Below are 21145 nucleotides of genomic sequence, written 5' to 3' on the forward strand. Positions count from 1 at the left end.
CTCATCGAATGTCTCTTTCTTTCCCTGCGAATATCGTACGCGTTGACATGACAAGCGGGGAGGGCAGAGGGGACAGATATAGCGAGCTGCAGAATTTCTATAAAAGTGCGTACGAAGAGAAAAAGAGAGAGGGCGCGAAGAAGAAAGGAGTAGGAGGACTTACGGCAGAGGAACCGGCGGCGGCGGCGGCGGCGGCGCCTGACAATACTCGGCGAAAGAGATACCTACGAGAAGCTCGCATATTAATAATTACTGTTATTCCGTAATGACCGATGTGGGGCATGGGAAGACTCGATAATCCTATGAATTAGTCGCCCCCGATGCGCTCATTTATGCCGCGGGTCTCCCCTGCCCCGCTCTACCCCGGGGCTTTATTCATGGAATTAAAGCAGCGGGAGATGTATCTCTCTTTCTCTCCCGGGCGTTTTCTACATTTTAACGGTGCCCTCTACGCGGATGCACGCACTTCCGGTGACGGTGAGAAAGCGCGCCGCGATCGCGTCGCCTTCGCGTCTTGATAGACAATCCCGCGAATGTCGCTCGTCTAAATTACACGCTTTAATCCGGCGGACAAGGGACGCTGAGGTGGGAGTAGATTCGTCACAATTACCGCGGTCGTTGATATAGGGAACTAGAGTAATAGTAGGAAACGATGACGAGAAACTTCTTTGCTATTACAGGGTATTAATCCTGGCTTTTGCTTTGTTCGCCCAAGGTATTTATCGGGAAGGAAAAGAAACGGTCTTTCACGTGGCTGAAGAGCGGCAGAGCGAAAGAATAGGTATGACGATCGCATATCCGGTCGGGTTACGAACGCTTTAGGAAAATATATGCTCCGCGGGTTTATTGGCGAAGAATGTATTTATCAGCAATTTAGCTCTTCCGTCCTCTAGACGAGAGAGAGAGAGAGAGACGCAACTCATTGAGTTATTTGACGTGTCAATGCAATATAGCGAAAATTGCAGAAGTCGTCTCGACAAATTGAGCAGGATTTGTCATTCGGTTTAGTGATCCATCCACGCATTAGCGTGGAAAGCAGCTGAAAGTGCCCGACAGGATGAAAGGTCGATGTGACTCGATCCCTCGATCGATCAACAGAAATCCTTCGACCTTGCCTTCGGACTTAAACCTCAGTCTGGTTCCTGCGAGGATTAACTTCTTGCTGCGGCTTCTTCTAGTGGTTGATCTCGCCAATTTGTTCGTCTGAACTTTTGGCCGAATTAACATCGAACCGCTGCCGAGAGACCGAGCCGAAGCCGTGAAACCTATTAAAGTTTCAGTAGCTTCTGCGGATCGCATTGCTTCCTTTTCGCATAGATTTATCTATGCGGCACGTGACGAAGTAAGAGTAGAGAGAGTCCATACAGTTTCCAAAGGAATTACCGTAACGCGAAAAGTAATTCTCTTTCAGTTAATTCTTCCTAATTTCTTTTTTCAATTAAAGATAACACGATTGTCTAGAAAATTGAATTAATAAAAATTGGATATATCGGAGGGACCGCAAAGTGATGTTGTTTTTATAAATAATGTAAATAATACGTAGTTTTGTTACAATTTATTATTTATTTAATAATCATTTTCTATAATAATCCACATATTTATTAACTTTTTAATTTTTTTCTCGAAGAAGCTAACTGACTTTGATTCTGTAACGTGGAATATAATAATCAACCGAATATAATAAATGAATGCAATAAAAAAATACCAGAATTAAGATCGGAATATTTTCTTATCCACCATCTTCGTTCCAATGAACTCTTTTTTGATTATTAGAATATAATTTATAAGAAGACAGCGTTGTAAAAGCAATTAATAATTGCTTTTTTCCGCATTTCTCGAATCAAAACTAATTAGTTTCTTCCAGAAATAAATTAAAAATTAAAAAATAGACGATTGATAGCAACTATTCAATAAATAAAATAAATTATATTAATAAATTGATAGATTTACATTTATAAAAATGATATTATTTTCCTCCAAATATTTGACATAAAGGAACGATGTTATATAGTTATTTACGATTCACTTATGACATCCGTCTCTTTCAAAATATATAAAATGTGATATGTACACTCTTAAAAATACGCGGCAAAATTTAACGTACTATAACGGAAGCAACTTTCAAGCAGGTACATTAAATAAATTAAATGTTGCCAAACGTGCAACCTAAATTTCATGCATATACTTTTCAGTAATAAATACATGAAATTTAATGTACTCGAGTAACTTAAAAATACTTTAAATTGATATTTTCATGATATTTTTAACAGTGTATATAAAATGCTAAAGCACATAATGTATACATATTTACACATACATGTATATTTCAAACAATTTCGTAAATACAATAAAATTAATAATTACTTCAATAAATAATATTTTCATTTTAAATATTTAATATCAAATTTTTTTTTATTTTTGCTTGTTTGTTTTAGGAAAACTGTTTTTTTTTAAATATTAATAAATCATTTTTTATCAGTCAAATCGCTTAAAAATAAAATTTTTCTTTACGAATCAAATGCAAAGAAAAGAAAGTACATCCAGATTTACTCTTTTACACGATATTTATTGCTAGCTATGTAGATAAAAAAAAATTGGTATCAAATATACATATATAATATATGTATACATTTAAAAAATTATGACAAAGAAACGACCATATGAGAATTTGATAAAATGTATTCTTATTCCTGTAGCGATACAGAATTTTGAAAATAAGATAGCAACATTGTTCTTGTAGGATATTGTTCATTAGATTTATAGTTTCCGGCCAAGCCTTAAAAAACAGGAACAACAAAATTATTAAAATGGTTGTCAAAAAACGATAATTTTTTTAGGTAATAATTTTTTTATGCAGAAACGTGACATTTTAATTCATTTTTAAGGAAATAATAGAACTTTATATACTATATCAGAAGTTTTGCTGAAAATAACTAATGTTCTACATATATTCTAGAACTTTTTCAAACCGATCTGAACCTCCGTTTGTTCGTAATCAGGGCAAAACCAGTGACATAAAATTTTCGAGAAAAACGCGTGTATATATGTATTAAATATATATACATATATATATATATATATATATATATATATATATATATAATTAAATAGTAATAAATATATTAATATATTAATATCTAATTTTATATATATATATATATATATATATATATATAATATATTTAATTTTTTGTACGTATATGTTAGCAATAAGAAGCATTGTAAAAGGGTAAATCTCGGTGTGCATCCATTTCTTTGCAGTTGACTTATAAAAAAAAGTTTTATTTTTGACTGCCAAATCCTTTTAATATAAACTTTCTTTTTTTTATTTTTGGGTGTTTGTTTTAAGAAAACCGGTTTCTCTTAGTTTAATAAATAATATCTTGTACTCAAATAAACTTTTATTTTAATATTAATGTACAGAGTAATTCAATTTAAAAATAATGATTTTTGTTGTATGCAAACAATTGTTTATTTAATGTTTTTGGAAATAAAGTACATATTTAATAAAATTCAAAACACAAATTAAAAAGAATCAATTATTAAATTGAGCAAAATTTTAATTCCACTATATAGGTCATTTATCGTAGGATACAATGGTTATATGCTGATATCTTTCATTCCATTGATTAGTTAAACGTTTCGAGTCTGTACGCGAAAGATGGATAACTTCCAATTTACGACATTGCTGGAAAATGTCATAACATATGTCAGGTGCACAGATTACATCTATCAACTTTAAACATTTTTAATTTTTGCACAGCGATAGAGTTTCTAATTCATGATTGGTGAGCACGCGATTAAAACTCAAGTCGATTTTTTCCAAGCGTTGACAGGAGGAAAACAATCTATAGAAGCTATTCCTATAGTCGGCTGTGTTGTCCTGCATCCAAAATGAGAAACTAAACAAAAGTTATACGATTATTATAGTTTTTTTAATTGCAAACAGACAAACAGTATGCAGTAGATATTTCAAAAAGCACACAAGACAGAACTAAATATATAAAATTCAATGAAGGATAGTACTAAAAAAGAACTTTGTTACATACGTACATGTTTCTCAAATTTACTTCCCGCAGATTCGTGCAATCGGCAAGGGTATTAATATCTTGTGATGTTAAATATGTTTCTTCTAAATTTATTTTTGTCAAATTTGGACATAAAGTTGTCCATATTATTGGGTATTCGCTCTAATTTGGGTCCGTGTATGCTAAATTTAAGTCGCGCATTTGTCGATTACTCTGCAGTATTTTATAAAGAGTATTGCGACTTAAAATTTCATATTTATAAGTTTTGATAGATATAGTCTTAATGTTTTCAAGATGTAAACGCTCAAGAAATTTTAAATGTATAAGATGTGATAATCCTTCGGCTTTTACGAAATTACCATTTAAATCCAATCCTGAAAGAAATGTATATTGTATATTTTTATATCAGTCATATAATGTTTACTCGTAATTGTATTTTTACAATTATATTGTATAATTATTTTTTATATTTACCTTTTAAATTTTTGCATATCATTGAAATTTAAAGTACAGCAGAATCGTTGATTAATGGGCAGTAACGTAATTTTAAATCCGTTATAAATTTGCCGCAAGCAACAAGAAAAGTAGAAAATACAATTATAATTTCTTTTAAATGATAATATATATTTTTTCAACTGAATATCAATTTAAATATTACATACTTAGAGAAGTTTTCACTTTATAACACGAATTATTAAAATGCGATACAAAGATTTTCTTTGCAAATTGAAAAATCATGTCAATAGGCATAGGAATATCCTCCTTAGTATTCCAATCTGGAATGGATGACAATTTGTCGACATACGGATATCGATTAATATTATTATACAGTAATTGAACCCGGTTATGTATCTTCTCTACCTGAAAAATAATAAAAGATATGAATAATAATGTCCGGGAAGGAATGTCTCTTATTTGTTTATAATAATAAATATATACTTATGAATAGAAAAATTGAAAGTTTGATTTTGAATAATCTTATATGGCCATATGTGATAATTAATGATTATACACTCGACATCAAAATTAAAGGATTATCTATTCTGACTCCCAAAAATAGACGAAATTCAAGAGAATGTAACTTTGTCAAAAATAATCGTAAAAAATGTTCAAAAAAGTAATTTAAAGCTTGAAATTTCTAGTTTTGAGATTGATAAGTCATTAAACGATTTACAGATTGTTTATTACGAAGTTACGCGGATTCAAATGGAGATGCGTCAAATCTCAAAATTTTTTACAAATTTTGCAAAGTTCTACGGCGTGAGATAAAAATTGCACACAAATCCGGTTTGCAGCATTTGAAAGAGTGAATCTTTACCTTTAATTTGCGTACTTGTTGATGATCAATGTTGAATAACTCGGTGAATGCTCAACAAGTACGCAAAATAAGATAAAGATTCACGTTTTTGAATGCTGTAATCCGCATTTTTGTAGGATTTTTATTTTACGATTTGGAACTTTGCAAATTTTATAAAAAAAATCCGTCAGATGTCAAAATATTACAAAAATTTTGCTAAGTTGCACAGCGTGAAATAAAAATTGCACACAAATGCAGTTTACAGCGTTCGAAAACGTGAATCTTTATCTTTAATTTGCGTATTTGTTGAGAGCTGTACGATGTTTTTTTACAGAGTTGTTGCTAACTGAAGCAACAATGGTTCCTTTTTTATTTCAATATTGAATAATTTAGTGAATAAAAATCAACTACATGCTTTTTATATTGATTTTAAAAACATATACTGATTTTTTACGATGCTATACGGATACAAATAAAAATGCGGCAAAATTTGTTACAAATTTTGCGAGCTTATTTGACGTGAATTAAAACTTGCACACAAATGCGGTTTACAGCGTTCGAAAGTGTGAATCTTTGCCTTCAATTTGCGTACTTGTTGAACGTTGTACGATTTTTATTCAACGTTGAAGCAAAAGAAACCATTGTTGCTTCAGTATTGAATAACTTAGTAAAAAAAATCGGGGTGCGCACGATTGGACACCACCACTCATAGCGGCCGATGTCTAGAGTTTTTCCACCGGTTAAGCGCTGTGAGTGGTGGTGTCCAACTGTGCTGTGTCCAAAACAGTGTCACCCAAAAAATCATACAACGCTCAACAAATACGCAAATTAAAGATAAAGATTCACACTTTGGAATGCTGTAAAAACGCACTTGCGTGCGATTTTTATTTCACGCTATGCAACTAGGTAAAATTTTTATAAAATTTTAACATTTGACGGATATTTTTTATGAAAGAGTGATGACAAACAGCCCGTTTTTGAACCTTGAATTTCAAACTTTTTTTTATGTTCCAAATAGTATTATATAATGGAACATTAATCCCAGAGAAATTTTAAGATAAGCATAAGCGCGGTTCCAGAGATATAAAGGGTTGAAAATGATGGTTTCTCATAATCCAGAAAAGTACACGAAACTCTTTAAGGATGTTCTGGCTATACAATCCCAGACAAAAGTTACTTAAATTTGAAATTAATAAAATTCTATGTTTTTATAACTTAAGACGTGCACCATATGTGTTCGTATCATGTAGAGGACATAAATAATACTAGTTAACATGATATTTGGCATCACAAATAAATATATTTGTACATTTTGCAATTTTTACGGTCACCGGCAAAAAACTTTTGGATATGAATTTGACCTGAAATCAACTGTAAGAAATGAAAGAACGCATATTAATAACATTTAATGTATATCAGATATTGAATGATACATAAAAATCCATAAGATACTTAAACAAATTAAGTATCTTTCCCATTCACGTTATTTTATCATTGATATCTTAATAAAGAGTTAGTAAATCGGTATAACATTTTTTAAGAAATGTTGCTCATTTTTTTATTTACTCATAAACAATGTTTTACAATATTGGTAATGTTGCTTCTCTATAAGTTCGTTGACATAAGTGGAAATGTATTGCTACACCATAAGAATACATGCAAAATTAAAAGTTGAATAACTCGTGAGTTAGACGATCAACTTTAGGCTTTAAACATGTATTTAGATATTAAATAGAAACGATTTATAAAATTTTCAAGGCATTGACAACGTTATAACGTTACCGCCAGTACACCCTCGGGTACTTATACCAAGGAATAAAATATATACATATAATGAAGTGAAACATCGTTTTTTATGCATTTTTACGCTGGATTAAAATATAATCTTAGTTTTTATAATTAGATTTAGAAAGAAATTGTTTAATAACCGAAAAAAGATAAATTAGCTGTATTATGTATAAAACATTAAAAAATATAATTAATCTATATACGTATTTAAAAAAACACAAGGTTACGGAGCCCATGTCAGTTACGGCGGTTCTTCATGTTGAATAAAAATTTTTAATTCTTACAACCTCCAAAAACATTTTTACAATGTCCTTAAACTGCCGCATAATTCGGACTTAGAACACCGTCACATGAAGCCGGAATATTATACGAATAAAGTTTAAACGAGGTATAATTGAGTTTACTTGTTACTTCCGCCGTCTCTTAACAAACATCACTTTTCGATTTTTTATACTAGCTCACTTGCAATGAAATAAATTAGAGCAAACTTACTGAATTTTGTGATCCCATCTCATCAACTTCGTTCATCTTATTCCCAAAAATTATAAATGTCCTGTATTCTCTTTTCTCACACATCAATTGCACAATACGCTAAGAAAAGTATTGGATTCGTTATTGTTCTTAGTTCCTAATGTTGCATTTAAGTCTGCAGTCAGAATGTGTAAAATAATTTGTTTAAACCTATCAATAGTTTTGTAATCCAATTTTATGTTAAGGATAGTATCACACAAATAAAATTCTAAATTATTTCAAAATTTCATCCTAGTAAAATGATCCTAAAAAATGAGCATTTTGAGATTGTACATAAAGAGGACAATAAAAAAATTGATATTTGTTCTTTGCATTTTATGAAAGTATATAATAAAGTATATTTTAAGAATCTTTCTATTCTAAAATTTTTATCGAAAAAAACTTTTCCAACTGGTCAATTATCACAATTTTCATTGCTTTTACTTCTAAAAATTTCTGTTTATATTAATAAAATATGTATTACTATGTGGAAATCAAGTTTGAAATTAATTACCTGCATAGTTTAAAAATTTACAATAACAACTTTTTTTTAGAACGCGACATAATAATATCACTTTTAAACAATCTTAAATATGATTAGATGATAAATACTATTCCATGACTATTAATTTTCCAGAATACTTATTTGTTCGCACACAATTTCTGAATGCATAGTACGGTTCACCACGTGTTTAATATTTTAATAGTAAGAATTAATACATCTATTTGATATGCGATACTATTTTGTAGTGTACTTTAGTTAGAAAATAAGTACATTATTTACTTTTTAATCACTGTATTTATTGTATAATTTATAAAAAAATAAATTTTCCTTTTCTGTGGACAAAGTCTATCACTCGTCTCGTCTTCAGATAGGTAACGCGAGGAAATGAAACGAAAGCTAGGCGAGAGTCAGGCAAGAGCATAGACATAGAATATATATGTCTGTAGGCAAGAGACGGCAATACCAATCTTTATTAGTAAGTAAGATCTAAAGGAAGTAATTTTCTTTTTTGCTCAGTGACTGACGCTTCATCAATCAAAATCTTCAAATGCCAACACGTGACCTAATTTTTTTCATGACTTTTTCAGGAAGAATTTTTGTTTCTTTTATATATAAACGTCATTTTATTAACTTCTTTTGCATAAACTGGTCCGATATTGTGTTTTATCTAGTAATATACAATTTGCAATTATTTTATATTTTTTAAAGTTAAGAAATTGGCAATTGAAAATATTTCCTTAGTACATGCGCAGACAGAAAGAAAGTCACTGAGCAAGACAGAAATATATCTTGTTTCTCAGATGTTGCTTACATTGATTTACACTTTCCACTTATTGCTAGGATATACTATACCTCTTCCTGTGCTAAGAGTGTTTCCAAAATACGTCATTTGTCACGAAGGGCCATAGCATATAATAGGCACACATTTCTTTGTACAATTACTCGCTGAATGGACCTCAAGGACTTTGATTCTGTCCATGGGGAAATTTTCCAAACTAAGAAGTCACCACTTTCTACATTCTCGCAGTTCATGATTAATGAAACGACTAGAGCTTATTGGTCGTTACTTCTGTCTCTGAAATCCAAATACTTTTATTTATATCTTTTTTTCTTTTGGAAAATTCTTCATTACAAGAGATACGAATAAAGAACAATGTGACGGTGTAGACAATGACAATCTGGTGAGATTAATCCTAATCGCTTCCTTCTGCCCCTCTCTCCTCTTGGCTTCTTAAACGCCAGCCTTTTCCACAAACTTATCTCGTATAGCGCATCGCGTCTGATTATTCGATGCGCAGGCGAACCGAACCTTGAAATAATAAGCGTCTTTCCTGATTCCGGGTTGTGTCGCCGTGTTCACACGTGCACAAGCGACAACCGATGTGTGAACGCATTACGCTCGCCGAACGTGGCCAACAGCGTAACAGTCTTCTATTCACATCCGACTTAACAACCAGTAGTAATTTTCGTGAGTAATCACAAATCTAGAAACAGGATGTAATGCGAGTAAGACGGTCATGAATAAACTTTCAATGTTAATTTCAAGTAATTGAAAATATTAGCTTCACAAATTAGATAGAAGACAGCTCGCGATTTCCAATACAACGGAGTTGTATCGGGCTCTTTTACATTCGCGTTTGATTTGCGTACATTTCGTATTCTCTTGATCTTGCGTCGTGACTTCTATTTAGGATTACGTAAAAGTGTAAGAAGAGATTAATATCAATATATATTGGTAACATGTAACTCGAGCTGTCATTACAATTAATAATAATTAAAATGTTATTTATACGGTTGGTCTAAGAGCTCCTTGAGAAGACTTTCTCAATAATATATTACGTTTGGAGTCTCTGTGAATTACGCGAAGCGAGACCGAGGGCAGTATCGCTACCTGCGCCAGTGGGTGATGCTTTTTCTAAGACTAGCAGGCCGTGGAATAAGTAAGTAATGGCCGCGATGGCTGCTATATGAGAATTAAGGGGGCGATGTAGCGGGTAGCGTCGGCGGTTTCCTTGAACGATGATAATCAGCGATTTCGTGACAGACACGGGGCCGTGGCCACGCTAACGAGCAATCGCACGGCCGACGCTCGCTCGGGCGACACTTCTAGGCGTGTGGATATGCCTTTAAGGACTTTACCTCCCTTCTCACCCCTCGTGCGCTACACCGCCGGTCGGCTGGAATTACTTCGGCCGCTCGTCGGTGTGCGCGTCGCGCAGAAATTATATCGCGCACATTGCTAAGTGCCGCTCTAAATTATAGTACATTTAATCAGTTAAGAGAAGATACATTTTCTATTTCCAGGAAATCAAGGCTTTCGTAAAATCGTCACGGCCGGCAAAACTTACACCTCGATAGCGAACACACGCACGCACGCACGCACGTACGTACGTAATAGCGATATTTTTCCAGATACACGCATCGTTCGTTTTGATAAGATTGTTCCAAGGCGGATGTTTTGCTGCTAGATGGGTCGCCCTGCGAAAATTTTCACGCGAAAGGCAATTTCTCGAGAATACGTTAACCCGACTAAAGTCAGAAAAGAGATTTGTTGACAAATTAATTAAAATTGAGTTGATTCAACAATTATTTAGTTGTACAAAAAAGGTATAGGTACTTAATTTATGTTAAACATTAAAATTTTTTAATCAAGAGTTAACCAAACCAATATTTAGCTAAATGCATGATATTAAATATTTTAGATTTTTGATAAATTTTTTTCAGTGCAATGTACTATATGCGTTATTTTTAGGCCTTCTGTGTCCACAATTGAGTCATTTGCGTTAGAATTATGTTTTTATTATTTTTACAGGTATAAAAAGTTTTTCAACGACTCTTGAATATATTTAACAACTTTTAAAAATATATTTGTATGCAAGTTGTTAATTAAAAGATTATGTATAATGTATAACTAATTATAGCCGACAAAATCAGAGAAATGCACTTCCATATAAAAACTTATAACTTTGAAACAAAAATGCTTTTATTTCTTAAAGTTGACACTTTAAATTACAAAAAAAAATAATTTAACTATTGGTTGTTTAAAAAGTTGAGTTATTTAATAATGTAAAATGATATTTTTTGTTATGAATAGGAAGAAGATGGAAGGATATAGCATTTACATGTTAAACAATGCATTTTATTATTAAAACTTTATTATTAAAGTGTTACAGGAACTTAAGACTAATTACAAGAAACATTTTTGAATATTATTTGTAATATTCAATTTAAATGATAGCGTTCTTCGTATTTTAGTTAAAAATTATTATTACTTAAAGTATTTTTCAATTTTTCGTGAATCTTCGAAATAAACAAGAATTACATGAAAATAAAAAAATTATAGATGCAAAATTGAAGCAATGCATCATGTCCGTTTTCTTCACATACAGAAAAATCATTCTCCTGCTAAAAAAAGCAATTATGCAAATTTTAGCGATTTCGATTTTTCTTGCTCTTAAAATACACTTATCATTTACTTGAAACAGATAATATGCTTAAACTTTTGTGTACACACAGAAAAATATTATTTATTTTGAATGTTTCATGAGTTTATATATCCGAAAATCTATCATAAAATCATAAGCATCAAATTTATTTAAAATATATTTTGAATCCTAGTAATTTATTATTTCAATGAAGAATATTAAGTTGGAACAAAAATTAAATTTTCTTATTATTCTGACTTTTCTTTGATACAATTGTATAATATTCTTCGAAAGTGTATAAATTATTTTTTTCACTGTATGACAATAAATTTTTCTAAAATTTGTGATGAGTATATTTTAAGACAATTATCAAGAAAATATTTTTTGTTAAGGATAACCGTTACTTATTAGAAAAAAAGGGAGTAAATTGAATAAATGCTTTTCTTGGCAGCATCTTTTTGTGTATAGAAGCCAAATTTTTTAAAGCAAAAGATCGAGGTCGTTGTTTGCTTATCTCGTTGTTTGTACATACACTGAAAAAAAATTGTTAACTTGAAAATCGTTAAATTTTTCAACTTGATTAAATTTCTTTAATTCAAGCATTCATATATTTAACTTGAACACATAAATGTTTGAAGGCATTTATTCTACTTAATTTTCGTTTCTCTCAGTGTATTTAATAGGGAAGAAATGCGCTGTGGGTCACTCGTGTCGAAACGTGAAGATAGTGGGTTAATTCTAACGCTGAGCAGATGTTTCTTAGCGATTCCACGCGAATTTTCACGATTAAGAACTGCAGTATATTAACCGGTACTCCAATCATTTCCAACGTTTTATTAACGTGCGCCATAAAGAAAGGTACCTTTAAAAACTCGCATCATGGCTCTTTGAGATATCCATACGTATCCCGTATTAACCGTAATCGTGAAGAAACCTTCGCAAACGGCCGCTTTACGACTTTCGTCGAATAAGTACTCATTTCAGGCAGTAATCGGCGGGCTGCACACGCATAACCGAACAAATTAAAATCTTATACACTTAAACCCATCGACGATGATAGTCGCACGTACGTTTCACCTCTTTAACCCACTACACACGGAGGTTCACTCGTGCGCGCGCGCGCGCGCGTACGCATCCACGCGTTTCAAGAAGCGCACGCATTCGCGTCCGCTCCGAAAGAGTGCCACGCGCGCTCGCGCGCTGTACGTACACCGACGCGGCGGCGGACGTACCCCCCTGGTTGTTGTACATGGTGCGCGCACACGGGCACAATTGCAGAACTTTTGCGTATCGCCGGCCATTCGTGAAGACCGCGCGGCGAAGATAACGATATGACTTCGCCTCGGTACTCATCCATAAATTCACGAGGACGGGGACCGCGCGCGCGGGATAACGTTCCGCTGATGGCAGCGTCGTTGCAGCCGGCAGAAGAAAGGGGATTAATGGCCGCCAAAAGAGCAGAAAGAAGGAGAGAGAAGGAGAGGAAGTAGAATATAAAGCCGTGGAAGAGGAGGAGGGGGAGGGACGTCAGGTCGCCGAGGGGATGCCACAGTTGATCGCTTCGTGCGCGAGCGGACTGATCACTACGCCGTCGCACTTATAATTATTATTCGTATTTTAATGGCCGCGGAAAGACACCGACGACGCCTTTGAAGCCGGCTGGTGAGATGGCGGCTCCTCTCGAGAGCTCGTTCTCTTGCAGCCTTCCCTCCCCGGCCCGTTCTCGCGGGCGAGGAGGAAAAGAGAGAGAGTGAGAGACGAAGAGGGACATAGGAAGCGCAAAACCCCCCCGTGCTTTTAAAAATATTGGGGATTTCAGATATCAAATGCGCCGCGCACCGCCGCGCCCTTGAATCAGAGGGCCGAAAGAGAGGGACGTGTGTTCTCACCGTGTCCCCTCCTTTCTTTTTCGCTGCCTCGTGGAGTGCCTCCGGCGGAGCCATTCAATCAGAGACCGAAGATAAGTCGCGGCTTTCGTTTTTAAATCTCCTCTGCCGCTGGAAGCGGAGTGCTCGATATCGATGTGTACACCCATTTCCATTGTCAGAACCCTCTTTGGTTTCTTCTTTTCCCTTTTTGTTTTTCTTTTTTTTTTGCAGTAACGTCGGTGGACTGTTTGATGGAACTTTGGTTAGCCCTTTCTTCGCGCTAATCACGTGTATAATTTTATTAAGAAGAGAGCAGAGTCAAGACAGAGAGAGAAGAGAAGAAAGTTATATAACGTAGTTATGCGTTCGCAGTAAAGGCACAGTATGTAATAATATTTTATATCTGTTATTAAAACGGAAACAGAGAGGGAGAGAGAGAGAGACAGATCTTAACTCTTGAGATAGAAAACAATCCATGATAATTTAATAAGCAGGCAGTAAAAACGTTAACGTGTATGCGTGTGCAAATAACCCTTAGAAAGTTTTCCTCGGACATTCGACCGAGTTAAGATTGATGAGAAAGATCTATAATTGCGAGAGGAAAGCGCGCGGCCGTGGCGATGTGAAATCCTCTCTGAAGAAAGAAGGCCGAGGATAAAGCGAGAGACGCAGAGAATGAGGCATCAATCAATTTATGCAACCCTTCGGCCGATTAAACCGAATCAGCGGGTCGAAGACATTTGGATCTCGGTGCCCCCCTCCCCTCCCGCCTAGGTTAATATAAATTAATAGATAAATATACAATTAGAAGTAATCTATATTAATTAAGGGAAGGTCTTGCCTTCGTGGTGGCTCAACTTGGCTCCTTTGTGGCTGCACCGTGAATATCCGGCGATTCATTCATTAACCCTCACCTTCGACCTCGAGTCTCTCGGAGCCGCGGAGGCTCCAATCATACCTCGAACAATAACCGAACGAGAAATACCCCTAATGTGTTCTCGTTGTCTTGGCCTCGCTCGCTCGCTCGGTCGGTCGGTCGGTTCGCGAGAGCGTTCACTCTCCGTCTCTGTCCCGTGCATACCGTGCGTTCAATCTGTATCTAATACCAGAATGGTCTATCCGGAAGCGAGAGAAATCCAATTTATCGCCGTATTAAAATTACTCGGCACTCTCTAAAACGGAGGCGTAAGAAGCGGAATTGATATCGTCGCGACGACTCCCAATACGTTATACGTTCGTAGCCCAAAGAACGGCTAGAATGTCCATCAAATTGGCGGCGCGATACAATTTATCATCACTTATTACCGCCATCGCCGGTGCCAGTAATACATCACAACGACTCGGCGACGTTCGTCGCTGAGTCAGCAATAAATTTCTCGTCGCGAGCGCGCGCGCGCGTACACGTTATCGCGAGGCAATTGCAAGATTTGCGCGCGGCTGAATTCGTCTCGGGCGTAGGAATCCGTAAATCAGCGCCGTCCTACGCGGTCCATCCACCGCGGCCGTGCTCCACCTCGCCTCGCTCTGCGGAGATTGCTTTACAAAAATTATCTCCTTTCCTTCATTCCGACGCGATGGCGCAATCGTAAAACGAGACAAAAGCGAAGGGTAGTCGCCTGACACTCGTTCGTAATCCTAAGATTTAGACGTACCCTCGTCCTACAGGATAGCTATAAACAAAAACACAAGGGGTCGTTGTTCGGGGAGAGAATAGGTTACGTTAGCGTGGTAGAAACGCGAGAAGAGGAAGGAAGGGGAGGAGGGGGCGAAGGGGGAGGGGGGAGATCGTTATTAATACAAAGGGGCGATGGTACCCAAATCCCAATCTGAAATACGACGGAAATAATCCGGTTGAAATAAAACGAGGACCGCGGACCACGTTAAAGTTAAGCTCGCTCAGCGCGCTCGGATGTACTCGTTCGTTTTAACGCAGTTCCGCTGAGAACAGAAACACCACGAAAGGCGGGGGAATCTCTCGCTCTCGGAAAAAAGCAAGAAAAAAATTATATATACCTTGGATAAAGTAAGCAAAGTAATTAGTCGAGGAGGTAGCCCGCGATACGGACCACACCTGTGCGCGAAATCGGCTTGGTGTCGGATATAATTTGTGCGTGCCAAGAATATAAGAGGGATAAAGGCCCGGTTTCGGAATTGCCCGGGCCCTATGAAGAATAAACGGACACGCATTTGTTCGCGCGAGAGTCAACGTATCGGTATAAATTTTTTATCGCGTCGCGTCGATGAAATAATCGCGTACATAATTAAACACGCAAAAAAAAAAATAATGAGCAGAGTGAGAGTGTATGATATCTTTGACACTCAATACACGTTTTGGGATATTTGTGTCTTGCGCATTTCTTTTTTTTTTTGTTTTTTTTTTTTGAACTATTAGGAACGTCTAGGTAAACAACGATCTCTATTTCCTTCCTAAAATAAGTTGGCATCTAGAGCATGAGTCTAGTGTGCTGACTCAGTTCATGCATGTTCTTCGACCAAAACGCCTCAAAAGTTCATATTGAGACACGAATGGCCGATCTTGTGTAGAGTGATTATTTTCTATGTACTAAAAAATTCTTATTTTTTTTTCTTATTTTTAATTAATTCTCGTTTATATTGTAAATTCCATTTTATATGATCTATAATTTGCGACAGGGTTTAAGACAGAATTCTATTTATAATTTTATATATCAAATTATGAATATAATTATAGATAAAAAAAATTGGTTATTATGCGAACCCTAGTGTGATTGAAAATTATGTACGTACAGAATATTCTATTGTTTCTTTATTATTCGCAAATTATAGATTGTATAAAGTGGACTTTAAATCCAAAACAAACAATTAAAAAGTATATCAAAATTCAAATATTTTATGTCTATTTAAATTTATCTTTATTGATTTTCAAAAATGTTTTTTCTAATTAGTTGTTGTAATGCAATATCAATGATAAAATAAATACATTTTTTTAATGTAAAAATATGCCTTTAATTTATACTTATTTATGCATATTTAAAAAAAAATGTCATTTTCAGGTTATTGAATAATTAATCTCTCAAATCTTTTTGAATAGTTGACACTTGAACTATAATATTTTTTTTTGTAGTTTGGAATGTTAATTGTAAAATCTGAAAGTATTTTTCCTTAAGAACGTTTTTGTGTTAGGGTTTTGAATTTTTGTATGAAAACGTGCATTTCTTTCATCTCATCATCGACTATAATTATTTACAACGTTTATGTACAAATTTTTTTAAAAATAAGTAATAATACAAATACTGTCTACAGTTGTCAATATATACATTTAATAATTTTTTATACTTGTAGAAGTGATGAAAAAATTAACAACGAGAATTATCCACAGTGTCTATTAAATGTCCGTAAAACAAGGGTGTGTCTCAAGTGTAAAATAGAATTCTGAAACTTCAAAATACGAGGTTAATTTAATGCAAACCCGCTGATCATGTTCAATGAGAAATGGAAATTGACGCAATTCAATTTTGACGCTGCGACATTGGAAGCGAAGTGCTTCGGCTGTTGGCGCCGATTGCGGTGTACCGCGACCGTTAAGAGTGCAAACTGCAAGGGGGTCCGTCTTTTTTAGAGGCTCCTATACGCGCCGAGGGCGGAGGATCTCGTCTGATGTAGCACCGACATTAAAAGCCGCGATGCCCGAGACGGGAGACTGAAATACGAGCCACGTGAGAATATCATTAGCAAATTGCTTAATTTACGGACCACCGCTGACGGTATTCGTGCGGATGCATTGTCTCTCTCCGGTGCGGCTGGGACTTTGTAATTATTATTTCTTTTCTATCCCGGACTCGCGATTTCCGAAATTGCTGTTGCGTCACGAGAGGCGAGAGATGCGTCATCCTGCAATCGTAATCGTCATGAATCAACGAGACGTCGCGAATCGTCGAAATTGCTAGCTTGTGCACGAGAGATGAAGTAACGCTCGTCGATGCAGAGCGACGAAGAATTTTTAATCGCCATTAAAAATACATGCGAATTATGCGTAAGCAAGCTACGCTTCGCACAAATATGCTGACGCGTTAACATCAATGAAGGTAACTGTATTATGGTACCGATTAATATTAATGAAGCTATTATCCTTGATTGCATATTGTAATTAATATTAATAAGTGAAAACTCTCCGGCTGGTTCCTATTTATCTGGATTAACTAATGAACGAATATAGAATAGACGCATTTATAAATTTTACTTGATTAAGCTTTTACGTTGTATGCGGGCGTATATGTGTGTTGCGCAGATACCATCAAAGACCTAAGACGAATAGACTTTGGAAAAATCTAGATCTTGTTCACGTTCAACGGACTGTATCATTATTAAAACAAATATGTACACAGAAAAATATCACTTCTACTACTAAGAAAAGCGACTTTTTTTTTCATTTTTTTCTCAGTAAGTAACGGTTATCTTTAACAAAAAATATTTTCTTGATGTCTAATTGTCTGCAAATATAGTCACCACAAAACTCATTATCATATATAAGAACAAATTTATACTCTTTCGAAGAATATTAAAATTGTAATTATAGAAAAGTCAGAATAGTGAGAAAATTGAATTTTATTTTAATTTAATAGTTTTGATTGAAATATTATAAATTAGGATATAGACACAGAATATATTTTGAATAAATTTAATGCTTATGATGAACTTGTAAATAGATTTGCGCAATAATTAGTCGATTTAAAAATTAATAATATTTACTTGATTCAAGTATATTTTTTGCTTGTATATTTTCAGTAAATATTCTTTGTTTCAAGTAAACGATGGGTTATATTTTAAGAATGGATTTCACTAACTATCAAGTAAGTATTTTTGTAAAAATAATTGTTACTTAAAAGATGAAAACTAAAAATTGAATAACTATTTTTCTTAGCACGAGAACGATATTTTTCTGCGTATATAATATATAGATTTTATGAAATCTATTAATAATTAGGCCAGAAGTAAATGATTTTTGCAGAGAATAATTTTGTTCGATGTAAGCATCTTATTCAATTCGATATAAGAAACTGTTTACACACAATTGTACGCTTTACAAATAACGCTAGAGAACAGGTCTCGATTACCTTTCACAATTTAAAATATCGTACGTTCGTAAAAGAATGATATCTTGCGGAATACGATGTGTCCCGGCGAAAATAAAGAACGACGAGAGTCCCTCATAATTCCTCATTAAAGCGTCGCTAATAATTTTTATAGAGCCTTCTCGTGGCCCTCGAGTACAATGTAGCCGAGCAGAACGGAGAGGAAGAAAACGATCCGTCGATTCTCCGACCCCCGCGACTGTGCCCCGGCTCCCTCTCGCCCCTTCCACCCCCCTTCAAGCTCGTATATAACGTCGGACGTTAAGTGGGGACCTCCACGGCGCCGTGGGCCCATCGCGTTTTATCACCGTGCTCATACCGTTTCAATACGCCATCAATAATAAGTCCCCTTTTGATACTCCCGGGACGCGCGTGCAGCGCGTTACGTTTACAGCCCGGCCACGGTATCGCCTTTCGCGTCCGCGAAGAATGGAGCCGGATACATTGGTCTTTTTACAGACCTGGCCCGACATTGTTGCTCTTGCCTGTGAAAGATGGCAGCAATTAAAGCCGCGGCGAAATTTTCTTCGAATCGCGGTTCGACGTGGAGCCGGCGTGGTCGCTTGCGCGCGCGCGCGCCCGCGCGAGATCTCTCGGCGCGAGAGGCACCAGCCACGTCCTGTTCCCCTTTTTGTTATTGTTACCGCGCTTTGGGTGCCGGCGCGAGTCGCGGCGACATTTATTCACGTCACCGTGGAGTAATGCCAGCGGTCAGTAGAGGAGAAACATTGTAGATAAAATTAATGCGGCCCGTTCGAAATAACCACGGGGCGGGGCGATCTGATTTTATTGGGAAGTAATTCGGCCGCTTCGCGACAAGGAATCTTGGCAACGCGAACTTGCTACCGAACCGCGTGATTAACTAGATGCAAGTGCAATTCCCGTGCAATTATTCGTTGAGCGAGAGGCCTCAGCCCCGGGGCTCTTCGCCTTTTATTTTTACGAAATGTGAATCGCCGTTGTGAGAGGGCACTCAATAACACTTAACAATCCATTAATAACGCTGCTAGATCTTAGTTTCATTCGGGCAATATATTTTTCAAATAAAGCCGTAGTGTCTTTTAAATGAAATGTGTGCCTCTTTAAAAGTTACTACTTGTCTGTGTGAAGAAAGATGGTGTTCCTCTGACTTGTTGCACCTCTGATCATGTTTTCCTGTGAAACTATCTATCGAATATGTGTAAATGTAAAAAAACAAGGAAAATAAAAACAATTTGCAGTTTGAATACCAAAACTGCTTTAAGTCTACAATTTTAATAATAATTAAGAACTATGCTGCCGTGAAAAGTTATTTATTGTTTGAGTATGGTACAAGGCAAACAGATTTAAAAATTGTCTTAATTTCATAAAATGTTGCGTATATGTCTATCTCATGTTTGAACTATATATATTGTTAAGTGGTTGTCTAAAAAAATTGTCAAAGATTCGATCGTCAATTTTAACTTATAATTTATAAAATTTATAATAAATAAAAATTGAGCAAATGTACTTTTGACTAATAACAGATATTGAACCATAAAAAAGATAAAGATGGATCAAGATTAAAATAAAATTTTAGAAAAAAGTTTTATGAGAAAACTTTATTTTTGTTAACATTAAATTTATAATACGAAATTGTTTTCTATTGTTATTTTAGTTTATCCAAGTTAATTTTCATGTAATTTATGTAAAACTTGATAATGTAAAAAAAATGTTAACAATATGCATAAAGATATTTTATCTTCTCTTTATACACATTAAGATTTCTTGTACACTTTTTTTTCTACTTACTTTTTCTTATGTCTATTTAAAACCATATGTCATAAAAGGTGATGTTTCTTTGATCTGTTGTACTTTTGATCATGCTTTCCTGTGTAACTATATTTATAAATATATTTGAAAGTAAAAATATATAATTTGCGGTTTGAGTATCAAAGTATAATAGATAGTGTGTCTACAATTTTAATAATAAAAAGAACTATGCTGCGATAAAAAATCATTTACTGTTTATGTATAAAGTAAAGTTTTAAAAGTATTCTTAATTTTATGAAATGTTGCAATATATTCTATCCCATATTTGAATTACTTATAGTGTTCAGTAATTGTTATAATAATTGTTACGGTTCAACACCGTCAACCTAAAAATTTTGCAAATTTATCTTTGACCAATAATAGACATTATACCTTGAAAAAGATAAAGATCAAAGTAAATTTTTGAAAAAGATATTTTAAGAATAAATTTTATTTTTATTAAGAATTTTTCCCTATTGTTCTATATTTCTGTAATTTATATAAAACTTAATATAATGTAAAAAAGACGATAACCATGTAAGTATAAATGTAAGTATAAAATGAGAAAATGTCTCTTCTTTATATACACCAGGGTTTCTTATATAATTTTCTTTCTACTTTCTCTTTCTCTTATACTCATGTTAATATTAAAAAAAGGCTGTAAGAAATAATTTAAATATATAAAAAATATATATTATTGTCAATACTTGAAAATTTTTATCCGTTTATAGTTCAAAAAATTAAAATAAAATTTATTCACTGAGAAAAATATCAAAATTGATCACAGGTATCATCATCTTCTTTTATGGTGTAAATAATGTTGAATATAACGCTAACGATATT

This window comes from Solenopsis invicta, chromosome 8 (genome assembly GCF_016802725.1).
Source record: "Solenopsis invicta isolate M01_SB chromosome 8, UNIL_Sinv_3.0, whole genome shotgun sequence".
NCBI classification, from domain to species: domain Eukaryota; kingdom Metazoa; phylum Arthropoda; class Insecta; order Hymenoptera; family Formicidae; genus Solenopsis; species Solenopsis invicta.